The sequence below is a fragment of the Callithrix jacchus genome, chromosome 12, assembly GCF_049354715.1.
Source record: "Callithrix jacchus isolate 240 chromosome 12, calJac240_pri, whole genome shotgun sequence".
Lineage (NCBI taxonomy): Eukaryota > Metazoa > Chordata > Mammalia > Primates > Cebidae > Callithrix > Callithrix jacchus.
This window is the reverse complement of record NC_133513.1, coordinates 48730810-48754625: the sequence shown is the minus strand read 5'-3', so window position 1 is coordinate 48754625 and position 23816 is coordinate 48730810. Positions and strand designations below refer to the sequence as shown.

The following is a 23816-nucleotide window of genomic DNA, read 5'->3' as shown; positions in this document are numbered from 1 at the left end:
AAAAATTTGGATACAAGTTCTGTGAGACATATATTTTGTATTTAAGGGCCTTTTATCCGATCAAAATTAAATATGTTCAGATACTCAAGAAATATTTAAATACAAAAACTTATAATACTGCAAGTGATACACAAAGCTCATAAAATCACACAAAATAAAGCAAATAGAAAAATTATGTGAAAACAATAAAATAACAAGAAATTAAGACAAATATCCAAAAATAATTTAGAAATTAAATATATGTAGTATATCTTCTCAATAATTTGAATTATAGAGAAAACTAAAGCCAAAATTAGAAATACATATATGCATTTATTTTATTTTATTTTACTTTCAAGATGGAGTCTTGCTGTGTTGCCCAGGCTGGAGTACAGTGGCATGATCTTGGCTTACTGCAACCTCTGCCTCCTGGGTTCAAGCAATTCTCCTGACTCAGCCTCCTGAGTAGCTGGAATTACAGGCACCTGCCACCATGCCCAGCTAACTTTTTTTTCATTTTTAGTAGAGACAGAGTTTCACCTTGTTGGCCAGGCTGGTCTTGAACTCCTGACCTTGTGCTCCACCCGCCTCAGCCTCCCAAAGTGCTGGGATTATAGGAATGAGTAACCACGCCCAGCCAGGAATATTTTAAGTGACTGAAATTGAGAATACTTCTGTACATGTTATCTATTGCACTTAAAATTACACACACACACACACACACACACACATATCCTTTATTTACTGGAAAATACAAAGCACTAAAACATAAATTAGCTAATAAAATTAAATTTTAAAACAATTAAATGACAACAATAAAATGAAACTAAGAGCTAGTTCTTAAAAAAAAAAAGACAGATGAAAGTCAAACTTTGAATTATCTGACCATACATAATATAGAATAACAGTAATATGAAAGCTAATGCGCCTATAGATAGAAGTTTTTAAAAGGCAAATACTCTATGACAATGAGTTTAAAAATAAATTGAGATTTATGTATCTATATGTATTTTATATATATAGCATACATATGTATGCATTCTTATGTATGTGGATATATAAAACTATATTTTTATATAAAACTAATTGAGATATGTATGTATATTATATATATATATATATTTCAGGACAAACATCAAAAATATCAATTCTTAAATATAAGTAATAAGAACTTTTAAAAATCGAAGAAAAAAATTCATCAATTAGCCAAAAACTTCTATAATATCTTTAAAAATGAAAAAGTAAAATAGTATGTTAAGTGGGTTATTCAGAAGGGAAATTACCCATTAAAGTAATTGAAATAAACCCATGAACAAAACGTATAAATTCAGGAGAAAACTCATAAGCAGGAGAGCAACCCCAGAAATATAGAACGCTTTGATTATTGTCTTCTTTTTTCATCCCAAAAATTAGCAAAGATGATAGTGTGGTTTAGATAAAATAGAGTCATCGCCTCAATGAAGGGCTGACACTCAGCTCTGCTACTGCCATCTACTCTGGCACTAGAACCTCTGAATTGGCATTAATGACAGTATTATCAGTTTAAACTTTGACAATGAAGTAAACAATAATTAGAAGCAGAATCACAATTGGCTGACTAACCTTATCCTGAGAGGTATCAGGAGAGGAGATTGAGAGTGATTTATGCCACAAGGGATGACATCCAAGGGAATGAGGGTTTTTTTTTTTTATAAATACAAGTAGTATCTTGAGCCTACGTGCTTAAAATCACTTCTTGATGAGGTGAAAACCTTTTCAGCTACCTCTGGCCAGTGATAAGTCATGTGTCAGTTATCTCCAATGCTCACCTGTTGTATTTGAGAGTACCTGAAACCTGGAAAGTACATGGGCTTGTGAAGTGTAGGAATATGTGGTTCTCCTGCCTTGGGACATAAACTGTGGCAGCTGCCCACAAGTTAAAACCTTTTCTGTACTTCCTATTATAACTAAGAATGCTGGACCCTCCTAGAGGAACCACCAGTGGGAGTTAACAATCAAAACATGGAAAACAATAAAAACATGTTAAAGCACATTGCTGAAAAACTGAATAAATATACAAAAATGTTCAGGGGAGGGGGAGATTGCAGGAGGAAGGCTTGGGAAGATTTATAAATATGAAATGTTCCAAAATTATAATGATGACAATTGCCAACCAAATGTACCCATAAATTTAAAACATTCTAAATTCAAATCCCTTTTTTTTTTCTTTTTAAGGAACTTGGTTCTAAAATTCATCTAGAAAATTTCATGTGAAAAAAGGGAAAATACATGTTTTTTAAAATGTAGATGGACCTTTTAAGTGTGAAATTAGAAGTATTAATATAAAGACCATAATGGCCCACAAAAAAGGGAACTACCTTACTCTGAAGAACAGGTGAGGAAAAGTGGATTTTTCAGAGGCATCTTGAGAAGGAGAGAATTGGAAACAAACAAGGAGCATATTAAAATTATGTGAAGAGATTATAAAAAGAGGGTACACATATTATGCAAATAGTCTTGGGACTGGAGAAAATAGCAAAACATGAGCAATTTCTACTGGCTGAAGTGACTAAGAGACTTCTAAAGACAGGAATTTCATTTTAGTCCCTTCCAATAGCCCAATCTTCCAGAAAAACACTCAAAATCATGAAAGACATAAAGAAATCCAGAAAAAAATTTTAAAAATAAGTCATTTCAGACGAGTGTGCTCACTCCTCTCCCCCTCCCCCACCACCAAAAACATTCTAGAGATAAATTGACAATGCATTTCTCATTAAATTGAGTGGTACCCCAGAAGCCTATTTTTAAATAGTAAAGATGACTCTACAAAGCAAAAAGGATTCTAGGACACCGATGCTGACAGTGAGATTACAGGTCCATAAGACTGCAGAAATAAAAACCATGAAAAACGATGTAAAACACACCAATAATTTGATGAGACTAAATAGAATCCAAGATCAGAGTAATTCATACGTAAGAATGTTTTCAATAATAAAGAAGCCATTCAAAGTAGGATGGGCCATTCAGTAATAAGCATTGCAATGATTATTTATGCATTTAAAAATAACATTAGACCCTTTACATCTCACTAAAGTAAAAGTATAAGAATGTCTTTATAAACTTGACTAAGGAAAGCCCTCCCTAAAGATGTCCAAACTTAGAAACCACAAAGCTCATTACTAAGTTGGCTAAGTGAGCATATGATTTAAAATAAAACAAAAAATAAACTACTAAAAAGGGTTAATGTCTATGGTGGTTTTTAAACATTTCTTTAAACTCTGACACTGTTCCCAATGAAAAGTGAAACCTAATATCTAATTTTTCTCCCCTTGACTGTGGGTCAGTCTGAGCTACTTGTGTCTAGCAAATGGAAGATGGCAGAAATGACACTGCAAGACATTGAGGCTTGTTCAGAAAGGGTAATTCCGTTTTGCCTGAACTTTTTTATGATGTTTGCCCTTGAAACATAGATACCATGTTATGAGGAAGCCCAAGCCACTAACAGAGGCCATATGTAGGTGTCTGGTGAACAGCTCCAGCTGACTTCCAAAGTGAATGCCAGCTTAACCAAGAAACATGGAAATGAATAAATAAGTCTTTAGAAGATTCTAGCCCAATTTTTAACCTGGCTCAAATGAGGCAGGATTGACCAGAAATAAGATGTCCCCATCAAACCTTGACCAAATTACAAGTTTATGAACAAATAAATGTTACTATTTTTTAAGCAATGACATTTTTGAGTGGTTTATTTACCAACAGAAAATTAGAACAGTATCTTTTGTATATCAAGAGTTTAAATACAACTGAAAATTTCAAAACTGCTTGAAAAAATTTGTCAGAGATGGAAAGGTAATGAATACGGATAATGCAAAGGTAATGCAAAGGAAAACATATGAATAATATACATACCCCCAAAATGCCTAATACTATTATTAGTTATTGGAGGAATTAAAATTGAAAGGATATAGTGAAAACACTTACCTCTTGTTAATTTGACTGTTTCAATTCCTCACAACATAAAGGATCTGTCAAGATAAATAGTGATACATCAGATGTATTTAATCACCATGTAAAATATGCATGAATAATTATTAAATCCCCAAATCAAGATGCTGAGTTGGTGAAATTTCCTTGTTTTGATAATAAATGATATATCTATAAATGCACAGGTATTTAGTTTGAGGTACAGAAATAAGAAAGATAAGAATTGGATTTTTATTGTATATATTACTGCATTTTTCCCATAACAATCATCTGTTACTTTTGTAATAAGAAAGAGACCAATTGTTTCTTAAAGTCCCATTCTGTGAAGGACTATGGATGCTTTGGAATAGGTGCCAAGAGTAGAGGGTTTTGCATAGTAAGTGTGAGTCTCTATTATGCTTTTACCAAGATAATCCATGCCTAAACCAGGTCAATTACTCCTGAGTGTGGGTTTTATTTTGTTTTCTGTACTCCCATAATCAATTATACCTGTGCTCCTCAGACAAGAAAAAGCCAGAGAAAGCAGGCTTAAAGGAATTCAAAGAATGCCTGGGTCAAGCTACTATTGACCCAAAAGAAATAACTGGGAAGAGTATTTCTTTTCCCATTTCTGGTCTTGATTTTTGCTCCTTTTTTTCCCAAGGAATACAGTCTATAAGGAATACATGTGATAAAAATAAGGTACATATGATTTTTAGTATTGGAAAAAAATAAGTAAAAAGAAATCCATTGTGAATTAATCAAAAACTATCTGCTGAATACCTGATATGTGCAAGCACTGTTATTGGCAGCACAGATGATTATTTTACAGAGTGATATTGAGACAAGAAGCATCACCAAATGCTTTACACAGAGAAAATCTCCAGTAAGTCTTCACTTAATTTCATTGATAGCTTCTTGCTATTGGGACTCAGAAAACAATACACCAAAATAAAGGCCTCAGAAGCAAAAATAAAAAATTTCTCTTAACTTTTCCTGCTCTCCTGTCTCTCAGTGCCATTGGGGCTTAATGTAGAACTAGAATCCCTCTTCCCCAGGTAGATCATAGAAACCAGAACCTCTTATCCCCAAAGCTAGCCATAAAATTGAAAAATATCACTCAACATTTCTCTATGCCTATCTATGTAAAAAACTGGCCCCACAAAAATGATCTGACCTACATTGTTTGACTGTAAGTCACAGGACCCCCATTCGTAGAGGACCTTGTCCCAGGCCCAGAAGGAAGGAATGCATGCTCAGAGAGGCTGAGAAAAATCTAGACAGAGAGGCCTTGCTGGGTTTTCCCACTCAGTCTGTTAGGATTAGATTATATTTCTACACAGTTGTTCATATTTTGTACCTAAGCATAAAAATGGACAATATTCCCTGTATTTTTGGGTCTTCATTCAGAAGGCTCCCATGTCATGTAAAATTATGATCACATAAATTTGTATGCCTTTTCTCTTATGGATGTGCCTCTGTGAGCTGATTTCTCAGCAAAACTTCAGAGGGACAAATCTTGACACCTGCAATGGAAACTTTAACTTTAAGTGAAATGACATACAGCATGTGCTCCATAAAGTGGTAATTGGTGTTCAACCCTCAATAGAGATTATAATCATGCTCTTTAACATAGCTCCTTATAATTATGTTACCTCACCAATGAAGTGAAAATAATGGTATCTGCCTTGATTTTATTCCCTCGTTGAAATAATTTTATATCTGCATTAACATCAAAATCTTCTGAATAGCCTAGTAATTGTTTACATAAGGCAAAAAATGATTATAAAAGCCTTAGGACATAAAGAACACATGAAACTTTCTCTAGGTTAGAGCATTTAAAAGACATAAAACATGATTCAATAATTTTATACGACTCTATAGCATAGTAGGGTAACTACGATTAACAATAGTTTATCATATATATGATTTTATATATATATATTTTAAAATAGCTAGAATAAAGGATTTTGGATATTCTGAACATAAAGATTTGACAAATGTTTGAGGTGATAGAAATGTTAATTATCCCAATTTGATCACTACATACTATACACATGTTATAGCTTCATTGTCTTTTGCTTCACTATATGCCAGACAACACATATACCTAATATGTACAATTATTGCATCACATGAACATTTAAAATAAAATAATAATTTTAAGACATTGCTACGATACAAAGTATCTTTTCCAACCACAATAGAATGAAATTAGAAATCAAACAGAGATATTTGGAAAATTTTTAAATATGGAAACTAAATAGGACATTCCTAAGTAATCAATGGATCAAGTAGAACTCATAAGGGAAATTAGAATATACTTTGAGATTAATAAAAGTAAAAACACAACATAATAAAATGTTGAGATGGAGCTCCAATCTTAAACTAGAGAAAGTACAGCAAACTAAACCCAAATAGTTAGAAGGAAGAAAATAATAGAGAATAGAATAGAAATCATGAAATAGAGAATAGAAAAATAATGGGCAAAATCAAGAACCCTAAATGTTACTTATCTGAAAACATCAACAAAATCAACAAATATTTAGTTACACTTACCAAATAAGAGCAAAAACTCAATTATTGAAGTCCAGGTGAAAGAGAGAATTTGAGTACCAATCTTATAAAAATTAAAATGACCTTAAGACAACACCATGAATAAAAATACATTAACAAATGAAACAACTTAGATGAAGTGGGAAAATTCCTAGAAAGGAATAGTCATTGAAACAAACTCATGAAAAAACAAAAAATTTGAAGAAATGCATTATAGGTTTAAAAGAAGTGCATTATCTTTACCATTATTTAATGGATGAGGTAACTGCAGTTTAGAGATGTTATTTATCTAAAGTCATACAATTTGATGCAGAGTAAAAAATGAAATTCAGTTTGTCTGCTTCTTAAAACCAAGCTCTGTCCAAACAACATTTAAGGCCCAAAACCAAATGTTCCACCTGTGAGAAAAGGGCTCCCAGAGAGCCGTGATTCTCATAATGCAGCTCTACAGTCAGTAGTATCAGCAACACTTGGGAACTTGTCTGAACTCTAAATTCCAGGGCTCCACACAGGCATATTGAATCTGAGTGCTCAGCTCTGTTTGAACAAGACTTCCAGGTGATTCTGGTAGACTGTAGAATTTGAGAACACTCGTATAAACACAGCAAATATTGGGAGCACTTCCTTACAAAATAAGATATTGAGGATGTCCTACTTTTACATTTTTTTAGGTTCTAATCTTTTTTTAAAGTGACAGAGCAATTTTCCATTGATGTTTGTAAATAGTTTTAATTAATGGAGCTATAAAAGATAAGGAAAATTTAGTAAATCTCCCAATTTGTATCAAGAACTGTGACAGTTCTAGGAAGCTGAGATTTGCCGGGATTAAAAGAAGGCCTCCCCCAACCCTCAAAAGTGAGAGACTTATCCCAGTATTTTGAGCCTGGCCCTGGGAGTTAGGCACAATACATTGACGCCAAAAGCTTCAAGTCTCCACTTTGGAAGGAAGTGTCCTTTAGGTTTCCAAGGAAACAGAGAATATCATGTTTGAATCCTTACTTGGGTTGAATCCAATTCTAAAAATCACCAGGATCTATACCCAGATGCATAGAATAAAATGGCTCAAGAGAAAAAGAATGTATTCCACTCAGCCACCATGGAGAAGACCAATTAATAGGTAAAAGCAAGAATTTGCCAAATGTACAAGTTCTTCCATTTATATTGTATAATTTTAAGGAATAGATTATTTGTAATCACCACTGCCACATATAGAGTTAACTGGAGGCAGAGAAGCAGATTCCTAGCCTTTAAAACTATGTGCCTCAGGGAGATTCAAATGCACAATTGAAAATATCCTTGAAGGAAGCCCACACAGCATCAGGCAGAAGTGCAGTTTCTAAGTAATTCATAGCTGATTCTAGGGCTGGTCTGTGTGTGCATGAATACACAATCGTATATGCCAGTGTATAGATTAGTATATAAATATACATAATATATATAAAACATGGAAGAGACTGAATATAGATCACATCAATTAAGAATTGCCCACATAAAAAATAAAATCTGTATTGAAGACAAAACAAGAAATTCCCCGGAGCCTTGTATTTTTAAAAAGTGATAAACTCAGCCAAACAACACATCTCAATAAAAAAGCACATAATCTTAGCTAGCTGTGCTGACTATGGTGGACCATAAAACAAACTTGTAGGAGACCGACCTCCAAAGTATCAGCACTGATCATCAGCAAAATTTATCATGACTTTTCAGTTAAGAAAGAAAGAATAAAAAGCACTCAGGATAGTATTTCATCTTTTTATTTTTTTAAAGAAAAGTATTCATTTTAAATATTGCATTTATCACTTTATTATGTTGTTTTAAAGGTGTCTCCCTCAGTTATGAAAGCATGTAAGTAGTTATATGTATTTTTAAACAAAGAGACATTTTTAAAACAGTTTTAGATTTACAGGACTTTCTCTGCAGAAAGTACAGAGAATTCCCACATGCTCTATCCCTCATCCCCCACCCTCTAGTTCTCTGGTTACTAACATCTTGTGTTGGAGTGGTACATTTGTGACAATTGATGACTCAGTGTTGATGCAGTATTATTTATTGAAGGGAATAGTTTTCATTAGGGTTGCTTTTTGTGTTATACATTCTGTGAGTTTTGATGCATGTATAATGATATGTCTATCATTACAATATTATGAAAAATAGTTTTACCACCCTGAAAATTTCTTCTGCTCTACCCATTCATTCTCCAACCCTCTACTCAACCCCCAGCCCTGACCCTCTGGCAACCACTGATCTTTTTACTGTCTCCATAGTTTTGCCTTTTTCATAATGCCATGTAGTTGGAATCATACAGTAAGTTGCATTTTTAGATTGGCTTCTTTCACTTAGCAAAATGCTCTTAAGATACATACATGGCTTTTTGTGGCTTGGTAACTATTTCTTTTTTTAAATCACGGAATAATATGCTATTGTATAAAATGTACCCAGGATTGTTTATCCATTCACCTAACAAAGGAGTCTTGGTTGCTTCCAATTTTTTGGCAATTACAAATAAATCTTATATGAACATTCATGTATAGGTTTTCTATTACTACCTCCATTAATTATAAAGGGCATATATAATATATTATTTCACACACATTTTTTAGGAAAATGCATCTTTGCATGTATCTTAGGTTTTCTTGTCTATACCAGATTGATGAAATTTTACCCTGCTTTTAGGAGCTGGGATTGAAGAGGGAGAAGAGATAGAATCAAAGAAGCTCGTGATCAGGAAGAATGCTGGTAGCCATTCGGGTCAGCCCCTGTGTCCTCAAATCCGTGTTTGGATTCTTCCACATTTCTCTTATATTCATACATCCATTGCTAAATATAGTTTTCTTTTTGGCACACTGAATTTTTTTAAATATTACTTTTTAGATTGCACTGTCTGAATTTCTATTTCTTAGGGCTACACAGAAATAGTAGACTTAATCATCTTCTTGGCAGCTTGAGATTTTTGAAGACATTTCCACATTCACCCAGTTCCTTCAAGCTATCTTCTTAGGATGTTTCTGAGTCTTTTCATCGGTATGATCTATTCATTTTATGTCAGATTTTCATATTATTTCTACCTAAATGTGGGGAACTGTGATATGTCATCCTACAAGCTAATAAGATACTACAAATTTAGCATTTTTTTATTACTTTAAGGACAAAATCAAGCTATGAATATGGCATAACACACCCACTGTTTATAGATCATGCTTGTTATTTGCATTGTTTAGTAGAAAGATTGACATATGCAGACACGATCTTAAAACCATGGCAAAAAGAATTAAGAGTACTGTTTAAAGTTCAGGGGAAACTATAAAACTTTAGGGTATCTCTCATTTAAGTGATTATAAAATTGCAAAATTCCATAGTAAATTTCTTCCATAAAAGATCAAACAATAACAAAAACCCAGAAAAATATGCAGTGGATTAAAATTACAATTTCTACATTAATTACACTGGTTGCAGTGGATCTCAGACTGGAAAAACAGAAAAGTGAATTGTGAATTAGAATAAAATTCTAGAAATTTTCCAATTAAAAGTTTAAAATATATGGAAGAAATTCTTACAGCAGAAAAAAGAGCTGGAGATCAATTAGAAGAAATAATATGTAAGAGAATATTGAAAAAAACAGAAAAAAATCAAGAAAACTTCCAAGATTTAAAGACAAAGGAATCACTAAATAGTGAATGAAAGTATTGAACACAAAAAGTTTCACGATACATATTCAAGTAACCTTGTACATTCAACTAAAAAGAGATTAAATGTTTTCACAAATATCTAGGAATGAAAAATCTCAAAATTTACAAATAAAAATAATATCAGTTATAATCAAACTTCTTTTACAACACTAATGATAAAATTTATCAAATTCTACACACAAAAAAAAATTTTATACATGAGAAAAAAGCTATAAAGGTTACAACAGAAATGAAAACAAAAAGGAAACAAGCATAGTAGAGAGCATTAATGAAGCCAGAAATTGGTAATTTGGAAAAAGCAATGAAATTGATAAACCTCTGGGAAGCCTGATCAACAAAGCAAACAATAAGAAAACATGAATTATAAATATTAGCAATGAAAACATACCTCACTGTGGATTCCAAAGATATTACAATGACAATGAAGGGATTCTGCAAAACAATTTATGACAATAAATATGAAAGTTTAAATGAACTATTTTCTAGATAGAAACACCAATTACTACAATTCACACAAGAAAACACAGACTATCTTAATTATTGCAAACTTATAAAATTAGTGGAATCTGTAATTTAAAATTTTTTAATGCACACATACACATGTATGAACAAATAAACCATCTCTATGATTAGCTGGCCTTTTATGGGAATTATTACTCTAAACTTTTAAAGGAGAAATATAAGAAATGTTACACAATCTCTTCCAGAAAACTGAAATAATAAATGAGAAACCTGTCAATTTGATGGTTATAACCTTGACCTAAAAGACAAGACAAAAGAAAGAAAAGACAAATAAGGGCTTTTAAAGAATGTCAAATCAAAGGATAATTCTCTCATAATTACACATGTGAAAATTCCCAAATAAAACACTAATAAATCAAAATCAACCATGTGTAACATAATACATCACCACGAAATGGAGTTTATTTAAGAAATGCAAGATTGGTTTAATATTTTACATTTAATGTAATTCTTCATTGTAACAGGAAAAAATAATATGTATTACAATAATGATACCTGTTTATATATAATAATTATATAATATTTCTAGATACATCTGTCTTTATAACAACGCACTATCTTTACATAGCAATAATGTAAATAGTAGGTAGTGTAAACCTTTTTCAGTAATTTTCTTCCTTTATTTATTCTAAAAAAAAAGGGGGATACATGTGCTGAACATGCAGGTTTGTTACATAGTTATATGCATGCCATGGTTGATATGCTGCACCTATTGACCCATCTGCTAAGTTTCCTCCCCTCACTCCCCACCCCCAACAGGCCCTGGTATGTGTTGTTCCCCTCTCTGTGTCCATTTGTTCTCATTGTTGAACTCCTACTTATGAGTGAGAAGATGCAATATTTGGTTTTCTGCTCCTGTGTTAGTTTATTGAGGATGATGGATTCCAGGGTCATTCATGTCCATGCAAAGGGCATGATATTGTTCATTTTTATGGCTGCATAGTATTCCATGCTGTATATGTACCAAATTTCTTTATTCAGTCTATCATGGATGGGCATTTGGGTTGGTTCCATGTCTTTGCTATTATAAACAGTGCGGCAGTAAACACACGTGTGCATGTTTCTTTACAGTAGAATAATTTATATTCTTTGGGTACATATCCAGTAATGGGATTTCTGGGTCAAATGGTATTTCTAGATCTAGATCCTTGAGGGATCGCCATACTATCTTCCACAATGGTTGAACTAATTTATTTTCCAATCAACAGTATAAAAGCATTCCTATTTCTCCACAGTCTCACCAGCATCTATTGTTTCCAGACTTGCCATCTGACTGGTGTGAGATGCTATCTCATTGTGGTTTTGATTTGCATTTCTCTGATGATCAACGATGTTGAACTTTTCTTTCAACATCATTGAAAAAACAATGTTGGCCATGTAAATCTCTTCTTTTGAGAAGTGTCTGTTCATATCCTTTGCCCTCTTTTTGATGGGGTTGTTTTTCTCTTACAAATTAGTTTAATTTATTTGTAAATTCTAGATATTAGAACTTTGTCAAATGAGTAGATTGCAAAAATCTCCCATTTTATGGGTTGTCTGTTCACGCTGATGATAGTTTCATTTGCTGTGCAGAGGCTCTTTAGTTTAATTTGATTCCATTTGTCAATGTTGGGTTTCATTGCAATTGCTTTTGGTGTTTTCGTCATGAAGTCTTAGCCCATGCCTATGTCCTGAATGGTATTAGCTAGGTTTTCTTCTAGGGTTTTTTATGGTTTTCGATTTTACATTTAATTCTTTAATTCATCTTGAGCTATTTTTTGTATAAAATGTAAGGAAGGGGTTCAGTTTCACTTTTCTGCATATGGCTTAACCACTTTTCCTAGCAACATTTATTGAATAGGAGATAATTTCCCATTGCTTTTGTCAAGTTCATCAAATATCAGATGGTTGTAGATGTGCTATTTGTGAGGTCTCTGCTCTGCTCCATTGGTCTATATGTCTGTTTTGGGTACCATTACATGCTGTCATGTTTTGTAACGTTTTTACATGTTTTTTTACATGTTTTACCACCATCATGCTGTTTCAGTTACTGTAGTCTTGTAGTATCGTTTGAAGTCTGGTAGCATGATTCTTCCAGCTTTGTTCTTTTTGCTTAGTATTGTCTTGGCTATACAGAGTCTTCTTTGGTTTCATTTTTTTTTTTTTTTTTTTTTTTTTTGAGATGGAGTTTCGCCTATTACCCAGGCTGGAGTGCAATGGCGCAATCTCGGCTCACCGCAACCTCCACCTCCTGGGTTCAGGCAATTCTCCTGCCTCAGCCTCCTGAGTAGCTGGGATTACAGGCACACGCCACCGTGCCCAGCTAATTTTTTGTATTTTTAGTAGAGACAGGGTTTCACCATGTTGACCAGGATGGTCTTCATCTCTTGACCTCCTGATTCACCCACCTCGGCCTCCCAAAGTGCTGGGATTACAGGCGTGAGCCACCGCACCCAGCCCTTCTTTGGTTTCATATTAAATTTAAAATAGTTTTTCTAATTCTGTGAAGAATGTCAATGGTAGTTTTATGGGAATAGAGTTGCATCTATAAATTACTTTGGGCAGTATGATCATTTTCATGATATTGATTCTTCCTATCCATGAGAATGGAATGTTTTTCCATTTGTTTGTGTCCTCTCTTATTTCCTTGAGCAGTGGCCTGTAGTGCTCCTTGAAGAGGTCTTTCACATCCCTTGTTAGCTGTATTCCTACGTATTTTATTCTCTTTGTAGTGATTTTGAATGGGAGTTCATTCATGATTTGACTCTCTTCTTTGCCTATTGTTGGTGTAAAGGAATGTTTGTGATTTATTCACAATGATTTTTGTATCCTGAGACTCTGCTAAAATTGCTTATCAGTTCAAGAAGTGTTTGGGCTAAGATGATAGGGTTTTCTAAATATAGAATCATGTTGTCTGCAAACAGAGACAACTTGACTTCCTCTCTTCCTGTTTGAATGTCCTTTATTTCTTTCTCTTGGCTTATTGCCCTGGCCAGAACTTCCAATACTATGTTGAACAGGAATGGTGAGAAAGGGCATCCTTTTCTTGTACTGGTTTTCAAAGGGACTGCTTTCAGCTTTTGCCCATCCAATATGACATTCAATGTGGGTTTGTCATATTGTTCCTATTATTTTGAGATATGTTCCATCGATACCTAATTTATTGAGAGTTTTTAACATGAAAGGATGTGAACTTTATCAAAGGCCTTTTCTGCATCTATTGAGATAATCCTGTGGTTTTTGTCCCTGGTTCTGTTTATGTATTCAATTCTGTTTGTGTTGATTTGCACATGTTGAACAAGCCTTGCATCCCAGGGATGAAGCCTACTTGATTATGGTGGGTAAATTTTTTGATGTGCTGCTGGATTCGGTTTGACAGTGTATTATTGAGGATTTTCACACTGATGTTCATGAGAGATATGGCCTGAAGGTTTCTATTTTTGTTGTGTCTCTTCCTGGTTTTGGTATCAAGATGATGCTGACTTCATAAAATTAGTTAGAAAGGAGTCCCTCCTTTTCAACTGTTTGGGATAGTTTCAGAAGCAATGGTAACTGTTCCTCTTTGGATTTCTGGTAGAATTCAGCTGTGAATCCATCTGGTCCAGGGATTTTTTTAATTTGTAGGCTATTAATTAGTGCCTCAATTTCAGAGGGTGTTATTGGTCTATTCAGGGATTTAACTCCTTCCTGGTTTCCTGGTTTATTCTTGGGAGAGTGCATGTGTCCAGGAATTCATCCATTTCTTCTAGATTTTCTAGTTTATTTGCTTAGAGGTGTTTATAGTATTCTCCCATGGTAGTTTATATTTCTGTGGGCTCAGTGGTGATATCCTCTTTATCACTTTTTATTGTGCCTATTTGATTCTTCTCTCTTTTCTTCTTTATTAGTCTAGCTAGCAGTCTATCTATTTTGTTAGTTTTTTCAAAAAACAAGCTCTTGGACTCATTGATTTTTTGGAGGGTTTTTCATTTTCTCTATATCCTTCATTCTTCTCTGATCTTATTTCTTGTCTTCTGTTAGTTTTGGATTCGTTTGCTCTTGCGTCTCTGACTCTTTTTTATTTATTTATTTATTTTTTTTTTTTGAGGCAGAGTCTTGCTCTGTTGCCAGGTGCCAGGTTGGAGTGCAGTGGCATGATCTCATCTCACTGCAACCTCCGCCTCCCAGCTTCAAGCAATTCTCCTGCCTCAGCCTCCCAAGTAGCTGGGACTACAGGCATGCACTACCACGCCCAGCTAATTTTTGTATTTTTTAGTAGAGATGGGGTTTCACCATGTTGGCCAGGATGGTTCTGATCTCTTGACCTCATGATCCACCCACGTTGGCCTCCCAAAGTGCTGGGATTACAGGCCTGAGCCACTGCACCTGGCTGCCTCTCTGACTCTTTTAATTGTGAGATTAGGATGTTAGTTTGAGATCTTTCTAGCTTTCTGATGTGGGCATTTAGTGCTATAAAGTTCTCTCTTAACACTGCTTTAGCTGTGTCGCAGAGATACTGGTGTATTGTTCCTCTGTTCCCATTGGTTTCAAAGAGCTTCTTTATTTCTGGTTTAATTTCGTTATTTACCCAGGAGTCATTCAGGAGCAGGTTGTTCAATTTTCATGAAATTGCGTGGTTTTGGGTGAGTTTCTTAATCCTGAGTTCTTACGTGATTGCACTGTGGTCTGAGAGACTCTTTATTATAATTTCAGTTCTTTTGTATTTGCTGAGGAGTGTTTTACTTCCAATTATGTGGTCAATTTTAGAATAAGTGCCATGTGGCACTGAGAAGAATGTATAGAATGGATATTCTGTGTATTTGGGGTAGAGAGTTGTGTAGAAATCTACCAGGTCCACTTGATCCAGAGCTGAGTTCAAGTCCTAAATATCCTTGTTAATTTTCTGTCTTATCGATCTGTCTAATTCTGACAGCTGATGCTAAAATCTCCCAGTATTATTGTGTGGAAGTCTAAGCTTCTTTGTAGGTCTCTAAGAACTTGTTTTATGACTCTGGGTACTCCTGCAGTGGGTGCATACATATTTAGAATAGTTAGCTCTTCTTGCTGAATTGTTCATTTTATCATTATTTAATGCCCTTCTTTGTCTGTTTTGATTTTTGTAGTTAAAACCTATTTTGTAAGAAACTAGGATTGCAACCCCTGTTTTTTGTTTTTGTTTTTGCTTTCCATTTGCTTGGTAAATTTTCCTCCATCCCTTCATTTTGAGCCTGTATGTGTCTTTGCACATGAGATGGGTCTGCTAAATATAGCACACAAACACGTTTTGACTCCTTAACCAATTTGCCAGTCTGTGTCTTAATTGGGGCATTTAGCCCATTTACATTTAAGGTTAGTATTGTTATGTGTGAATTTGATCCTGTCATCATGATGCTATTTGGTTATTTTAGTTGATGCAGGTTTTCCAAGTGTCATTGATCTTTATATTTTGGTGTGTTTTTGCAGTTGCTGGTACCAGTTTTTCCTGTCCATATTTAGTACTTCTTTCAGGAGCTCTTGCAGGGCAATCCTAGTGGTAACAAAGTCCCTCCTCCTTTGCTTGTCTGTAAACGAGTTTATTTCTCTCCTTCACTCATGTATCTTAGTTTGTTAGGATATGACATTCTGTGTTGAAAACTCTTTTCTTTAAGAATGTTGAATTTGGCCTTCAATGTCTTCTGGCTTGTAGAGTTTCTGCTGAGAGATCTGCTGTTGGTCTGATGGGCTTCTGTTTGTAGTTGACCTGGCCTTTCTTTCTGGCTGCCCTTAACAGTTTTTCCTTTGTTTTGACTTGGAAGTATCTGATGATTATGTGTCTTGGGGTTGATCTTTTTGTGGAATATCTTAGTGGTGTTCTCTGTATTCGCTGGATTTGCATATTAACCTGTCTTTCTAGGTTGGGGAAATTCTCCTAGATAGCAGTGTTTTCTAGCTTGTTTCCACTCTCCCCATCTCCTTCTGGTACCCTAATCAACTGTAGGTTGTTTGTATGAAATCCCATATTTCTTGGAGGTTGTATTCATTCCTTTTCATTCTTTTTTCTCTAGTCTTGTCTGCGTGTCTTATTTCAGTAAGGTGGTCTTCAAACTCTGATATCCTTTCTTCCCCTTGGTTGATTCAGCTATTGACACTTGTGTGTGCTTCACAAAATTTTCATGCTGTGTTTTTCACCTCCATCAGGTCGTTTATCTTCCTCTCTAAACAGGGTATTCTAGTTATTAATTCCTCTAACCTTTTATCAAGGTTCTTACTTTCTTTGCATTGGGCTAGAACATGCTCCTTTAGCTCAGTGTAGTTTTCATTACCCATCTTCAGAAGCCTAATTCTGTCAATTTATCCATCTGATCCTTCACTCAGTTCTGTGCCCTTGACGGAGGGATGTTGCAATCATTTGGAGGAGAAGAGGCACTCTGGCCTTTTGGGTTTCAGCATTTTCTCATTGATGCTTTCTCATCTTCGTGAGTTTGTCCAATTTTGGTCTTTGAGGCAGCTGACCCTTGGATGGCATTTTTGTAGGGCTTTTGTTGTTGTCATTGTTGATGGTGGTGTTGTTGCTTTCTGATCGTTTTTCTTTTTATGGTCAGGTCCATCTTCTGTGGAGCTGTTACAGTTTTCTGGGGGTTCACTTCGGGTCCTATTCATCTGATTTACTCCCAAACCTGGAGATGTCACTCGAGGAGGCAGGAGAACAGCAAAGATAGATGTCTCCTCTTTCTTCTGGGACCTCTGACCTAGAGGGGCACCAACCTGATGCCAGGAGGATCGCTCCTGTATAGGGTATCTGACAACCCCTGTTGGAGGTTCTTACTCGATTGGGTGGCATGAGGAGTAGGACCCATTTAATGAAGCACTTTGACCCTTGTTGGGGGGGTGTGGTTCACTGTGGGGGAACCTGCTCATCTGGGTTGCCTGGATTCCTCAGAACTACCAAGAGGAAAGGCTAAGTCTGCAGAGACTGTTGCCACCCATCCTTCTAGGGACTCAGGCCCAGGGAGATCCAGGTTCTGTCCCAGTAGTTTTCATTAAAGATTATTTGACTCGTCTAGGTTATTTTTTTCTGTATTAATTTTAGATTTAGCCTATCAATATCATTTATAAAAAGCATGCTGGAATTTTAACTGGATTGAAGTGAAAGTATAGACAATTTTTTGAAATATTAACTAACACCTTAGCATTGAATTTTCAATCCACAAACGTGGTATATTTCTCATTTTATTTAGGACTTACTGATTTCTCTTAGTAATTTTTTTGCTTGTTTGTTTCCAGGAAAGAGACTTTGCATATTACTATAAAGTTTTGCACATTTCAATATAGAGGTTTTGAATTTATTTTTAGATACTCATTAGTACTGCAACAGTTAAACAGATACACCATTGATATCCTGTGGATACTATTAACTCCTGATGTTACAAAACCATGAATCATCTAAAAACATTAGGTTTAATGTAAGAAGCCAGAAACAAAAAAGTAAATAATGCAATAAATACCACTTTTGTAACTTTTAAAGCAGGCAAAAGTAACATATAGGAATAGAATTCAGAATGGTAATTGTAACTCATACTGAAGAGAACTAATTGCTATGAGGCCCAACAAAACATTTTGTGTGGTGAAAGTTATGTATATCTTTATCTGGATAGTGATCACATGGGTAAACACATGTATAAAAAGTGTAAGACTGTTCACACTTGATCTTAGCCAAAAGATCAAGGCAGAGAAGTGATAAGAAGGGTTTACTTAATATTTGTGCATTTCACTATAGACAAATAAGACCTTAATTAAGTACTATTTAAAATAGATAAATTGGTTGGGCAGGATGGCTTTGGGAGGTCCAGGTGGGCAGATTACTTGAGGCCAGGAGTTCCAGACCAGCCCAGCCAACATGGATAAACCCCGTCTCTACCAAAAATGCAGAAATTAACCAAGCACAGTGGCACACACCCGGAGTCCCAGCTACTCAGAGGGCTGAGACATGAGAATCGCTTGAAGCTGGGAGGCTGAGGTTGCAGTGAGCAACATCGTGCCACAGCACCCCAGGCCAGGTGACGGAGTGAGATCTTGTCTCAAAATAAAGTGAAATAGATCCGTTATTTCAAGTCATGATAATTGACATTGGGTTAATGTTCATATGTAAAAACTGTAGTGCAAATGTAGTATTATTGGACAATAGTTTCTGAAATACCCAAATCCTGCTTTTACTACATAGTTCCTGCATAGGGAAATATATACACAAAAACAAAGAAAAGCAAAGGAACAGCGTATTATTTGTTTTGCTTTGTCCCCAAACTGCAATTTAGAACTCTAATAAACTAGTCTGAACTCAAGTCTCCTTTTATCTAAGATGTGAAGACAGACATTTTCTGGTACCAAACCTAGTCAAATCACCTTTACCTCCAAGGCCAATCCAATTATAGACATTGCTATGTTACATAAGAAAAAGCCAGAATCCCAACAGTGAAATGACCACCCAGAATGAGAATAGCAAAAACAAGATAGTTTGCCCCAATACTTTGAGAGTAATGGTTAAAACTACCTGTTTCACACCCTTCTTAAGGAGCTACTAATGGGACAGTAAACTGCCGTGGGAACTATATCCAAGCCTGTCTCAGCCAAGTTACCAGGTGAGAGAGATCCTTTGCAGAGGTGCAAAACCATTCAACAGCTCCATCCTAGACTATTAAACAATACAAAGCCTTTAGCAATAATGAATAACTACACTTCTCAAAGTGAGTGAAGTGAGAGGAGGTTGGATGAAATTGAGTGAGCCTATGAGCTCTTTCTACCTGAAGGTTAAGTAATAATGACTCCCAGGACTTTGTTGAGCTAAGAAAACCCCAAGCTTCCCTTTATAAAGAAAAGGTAATAATAGCAAACATGTAAGTTGGTTTTAGGAAGTGTGTGGAATGCATGAAAATTCCTAAGCACCATTTTTAGAATGTAGTTAGTGGAAGGAAAATGTTAGCTTTTTTTTTCTCACTTCTGGTAAATAATATTTGTTAATTTCTTCTTCTTTTAGATAGAACTGCAAGTCTGAGAGTTTTCACCACGTTTGATCTAAATCATAATGTCTGGCACATTGCCTGACACATAATAAGTGCCAAATAAATATTTAATGAGGGGATAACACCAAACATCATGGCATGCTAGCCATCAAGAAGGTATGTATAAAACTTGGTTGTCATGGTCAATTATTTTACAATCAATCGAAGGATAGACATACAAATACCTAAGAAATGGAATAAAATATATGCTACAAAGTACTCTTGTCATCAAGGAACTCTAGTACAATAAATGATGAAGTTAATTTGGGTCATCACAGGATGGATAGTCATGTTTTACTGTCAAATACCACACCACCCTCAATTGACGCCTGATTTGAGCAAGGACATAGCCTTCAGAAGGCCTGACCAAAGAAGTTTATAATCTGTGCGTACAGGATAACATCCAACAGGATACAAAGTGCATCCTAAATCAATAACCATAATGTGGTGCTGTGTCCCCAACAGACAGCATACATGGGTGCCAAACTAAGGGCTGGTAGCAGTCTTTATCATCACCCCTATAGACTGTCTCAGGGAATCTGTGCTTCCTACACTATAATTTTGGACTCTACCTTTTAGAAGTCCCAGGTTCCAGAGGAGAAATGCTTCCATCAAGGACACAGAAAAATCCCACTGAACTTTAACCTATAGCTGCCACTCCTTTTACCAAAAGACAAGCAGGCAGGAGAGAAGTCACAATCTAGGCAGGTGCAAGGAACTCTGATTAGCAGGAGGAGATAGTGCTTCTAGTATACATTGTAGAAAGGAAAAGTACCTTTGGCAATCAGGTGGCCCACTGGGCCACCTCTTTGTACTTCTTTACTTAATTTTTATGGTAAACGCACAGATGTAGTCGACTGATAAGATTATAGCACCCAGGAGATCAGACCCCTCAGGAATGAAGGTCTGAGTTACTGGATCAGGTAAGCTTCCGATGCCAGTAGGGATTCATTTCCAGCTGCACAGGGAATCTAGATGAGCAGTAGAGGAAATATAACATCATTGCCAATTGTATCCCCAAGACCAACTGCAGTAATGAGGACAGTATTTCACTCCATTAAAATCCTTTTAAGTTTCCCCAGAAGACTGCTTTCCAGATGGAGTGAACATATTATATGACCTAAGTGGAACCAAGTGGCATAATGAATGGACTATTATGGATGTCATGGTGTGCCACCAAGATCTACCCTCCAGGACCAAGATGTTCCTTCCTCTGACTGTCAGGACTGTAGATAGCATCGATAAACCTTCCAACACCTAAATCTGAATATAAATATAAATATATATATTCCTATAAGTTATTATTATTTTGATATTTTGATTATGCTCTGGCATTTATGTGTGCCAAGCAGTTAAAAATATACCAGTGAAAGAATAACGTTATATACCATGAATATAATACTTTGAATTTATAGTTCTGTATAAAAACTTTAAAATGTCAATGTTAAATTTCTTGTAATAAAATTTATTTGCTCAGGTGAACCACAGGAATATATTAGAAACTACAAGCATCCTAAGTAGTAATCATCTATAGTTAACCCCATATTTCTTCATGTGCTCTTAAAAATTGACAGATAAGTGGATTTGATGCAATCCTTTGTGAATTACCCTGTACAACTCATCAACATTTTTTAGTCTTAGTCTTTCTGCCTAGGATGTTTTAAGGTACTCACATGAGCAAATCATGGTGCCCCTGAATCTATTTTTTTAATGCTCTTTCTAAAACTTAAACCTTTATTATAGATTCAGGGGAGACATGTGCAGGTTTCTTACAAGGATATATTGCATGATGCTGAGGGACAATGTACAAACGAACCCGTCGATTTGTACAGGTAGTGAGTGCAGGTAGTTTTTCAACCCTTACTCCTCTCCCTCTATCCTACCTCTAATAATAGTCCCCAGTGTCTATTTTTCCCATTGTTATGCTCATATGCACTTAAGGCTTAGCTCCCCCTCATCAATGAGAACATGTGGTGTTTGCTTTTCTGCTTCTCTATTAATTTGTTTAGGATAATGGCCTTCAGCTGCATCTATGTTGCTGCAAAGGACATGATTTCTTTCTTATTTATGGCTGGGTAGTATTCCATGATGTATATGAACCACATTTTCTTTATCCAGCTCACTGTTGATGAGTTTCTAGGTTGATTCCATGTCTTTTCTACCGTGAATAGTGCTGAAATGAATGTACAAGGGCATATGTCTTTAAGATAGAATAATTCATTTTCCTTACTATATACTCAGTAATGGGATTGCTTAGCTCCAAGATTTCCATTTTTAGTTCTCTGGGAAATCTCCAAGCTGCTGTCCATAGTGGCTGAACTAAATTACATTTCTACCAATATTGTATAAGCATTCCTTTTCGCCATAGGCTTGTCAAGATCTGTTATATTTCAACTTTTTAAATAATAGCCATTTTGAAGGTATGAAATGTATCTCGTAGTTTTGATTTGCATTTCTCTGATGATTAGTGATATTGAGCATTTATATATATATTTCTTGGCCATTTATGTGTCTTCTTTTGAGAAGTGTCTGTGTCATTTTTCCATTTTTTAATGGGGTTATTTTGTTTTCACTTGTGGAATTGTTCACATTCTTTATAGATTCTGGCTATTAGACTTTTGGCAGATGCATAGTTTGTGAATATTTTCCCCCATTTTGTAGGTTGTCTGTTTACTCTGTTGGTAGTCTATTTTGCTATGAAGAAGCTCCTTCATTTAATTAGGTCCCAATTATCAATTTTTGTTTTGCTGCGATTGCTTTTGAGGACTTAGTCATAAATTATTTCCTAAGGCTGAGGGCCAGAATGGTATTTGTTAGTATTTTCTTCTAGGATTTTTATAGTTTTAGGAATTACATTTTTGTATATGGCGAAAGGTAGGGATCCAGTTTCTTTCTACCTCATATATTAGCCAGCTATACCAGTATCATTTGTTGAGTTTGTGGATTTTGTCAAACATCAGTTGGTTCTAGGTGTGTGGCTTTATTTCCACATTCTCTATTCTCTATTTCATTGGTCTATGTGTCTGTTTATGCACCACTATTATGCTGTTTAGGTTGCTGTAGCCTTGTAGTATAGTTTAAGTCAGGTAATGTGATCACTGCTTTGTTATATTTCCTTAGGACTGCTTTGGCTATTCAGATGCTTTTTTGGTTCCACATGAATTTCAGAATACCTTTTTCTAATTTTGTTAAAAATGATGTTGGTGGTTTGAAAGAAATAGTGTTGAATCTGTAGATTGCTTTGAGTAATAATGACCATTTTAACAGTATTTATTCTTTTAATCTGTGAGCATGGAATATTTTTGTAATATTACTTCTTTTGTAAATATTACTTATTTTTGTAATCTATGATCTCTTTCAGCAGTGTTTTGTCATTGTCTTTGTAGAGATCTTTCACGTCCTTTGCTAGATATATTCTTTGATTTTTTTTATTGCATGTGTGGCTATTTATTGTACATGGGATTGTGTTCTTGATTTGACTCTAAACTTGAAGGTTATTGGCATATAGAAATGCTACTGATTTTTGTATAATACTGACTTTTTGTCCTGAAATTTTACTGAAGTTATTTATAAGGTCCAGGAGCCTTTTGGTAAAATATTTAGGGTTTTCTAGGCATAGATTTATATCATCAGCAAAAAGAGATAGTTTGACTTTTTCTTTTCCTACTTGGATGCCTTTTCTTCCTTGCTGTTGCCTGATCGGTCTGGCTAGGTCTTACGGTCCTACGTTGAATAGTAGTGGGAGACTGGGCATCCTTGTCTTGTTCCAGTTCTTAAGGGCAATGCATCCAGCATTTGCCCACTCAGTATGATGTTGGCTATGTTTTGTCATAGATGGTTCTTATTATTTTAAGATATGTTCTTTCTATGCCTAGTTTGTTGAAGGTTTCTGTCATGAAGAAATGTTGGATTTTATTAAAAGCTTTTTCTGTATCTGTGTGATGATTACATGGTTTCTGTTCTTAATTCTGTTTATATGGTGAATCACATATATTAATTTGCATATGTTAAACCAAACTTGTATCCTGAGAATAAAGCCTACTTGATCATGATGAATTAACGTTTTGATGTTAACTTGAACAAAGTCAATGTACCTTTGATCACTGAAGGATTTAGTTTGCTAGCATTATGTTGAGGA

At 35.1% G+C, this 23816-nt stretch overlaps 1 long non-coding RNA gene across 1 annotated transcript in view; it reads right to left on the bottom strand.

Moving 5' to 3' along the window:
- The window catches only part of LOC118146282 (uncharacterized), a 122262-nt gene that overhangs the window by 68525 nt on the left and 29921 nt on the right, over positions 1-23816 (bottom strand). Inside the window, exons 2-3 of the long non-coding RNA XR_004731904.3 lie at positions 10552-10595; positions 3940-3983 (exon numbers count right to left, since the gene is read on the bottom strand). This is a non-coding gene — a long non-coding RNA (uncharacterized LOC118146282). The remainder of the gene's footprint in view (positions 1-3939; positions 3984-10551; positions 10596-23816) is intronic.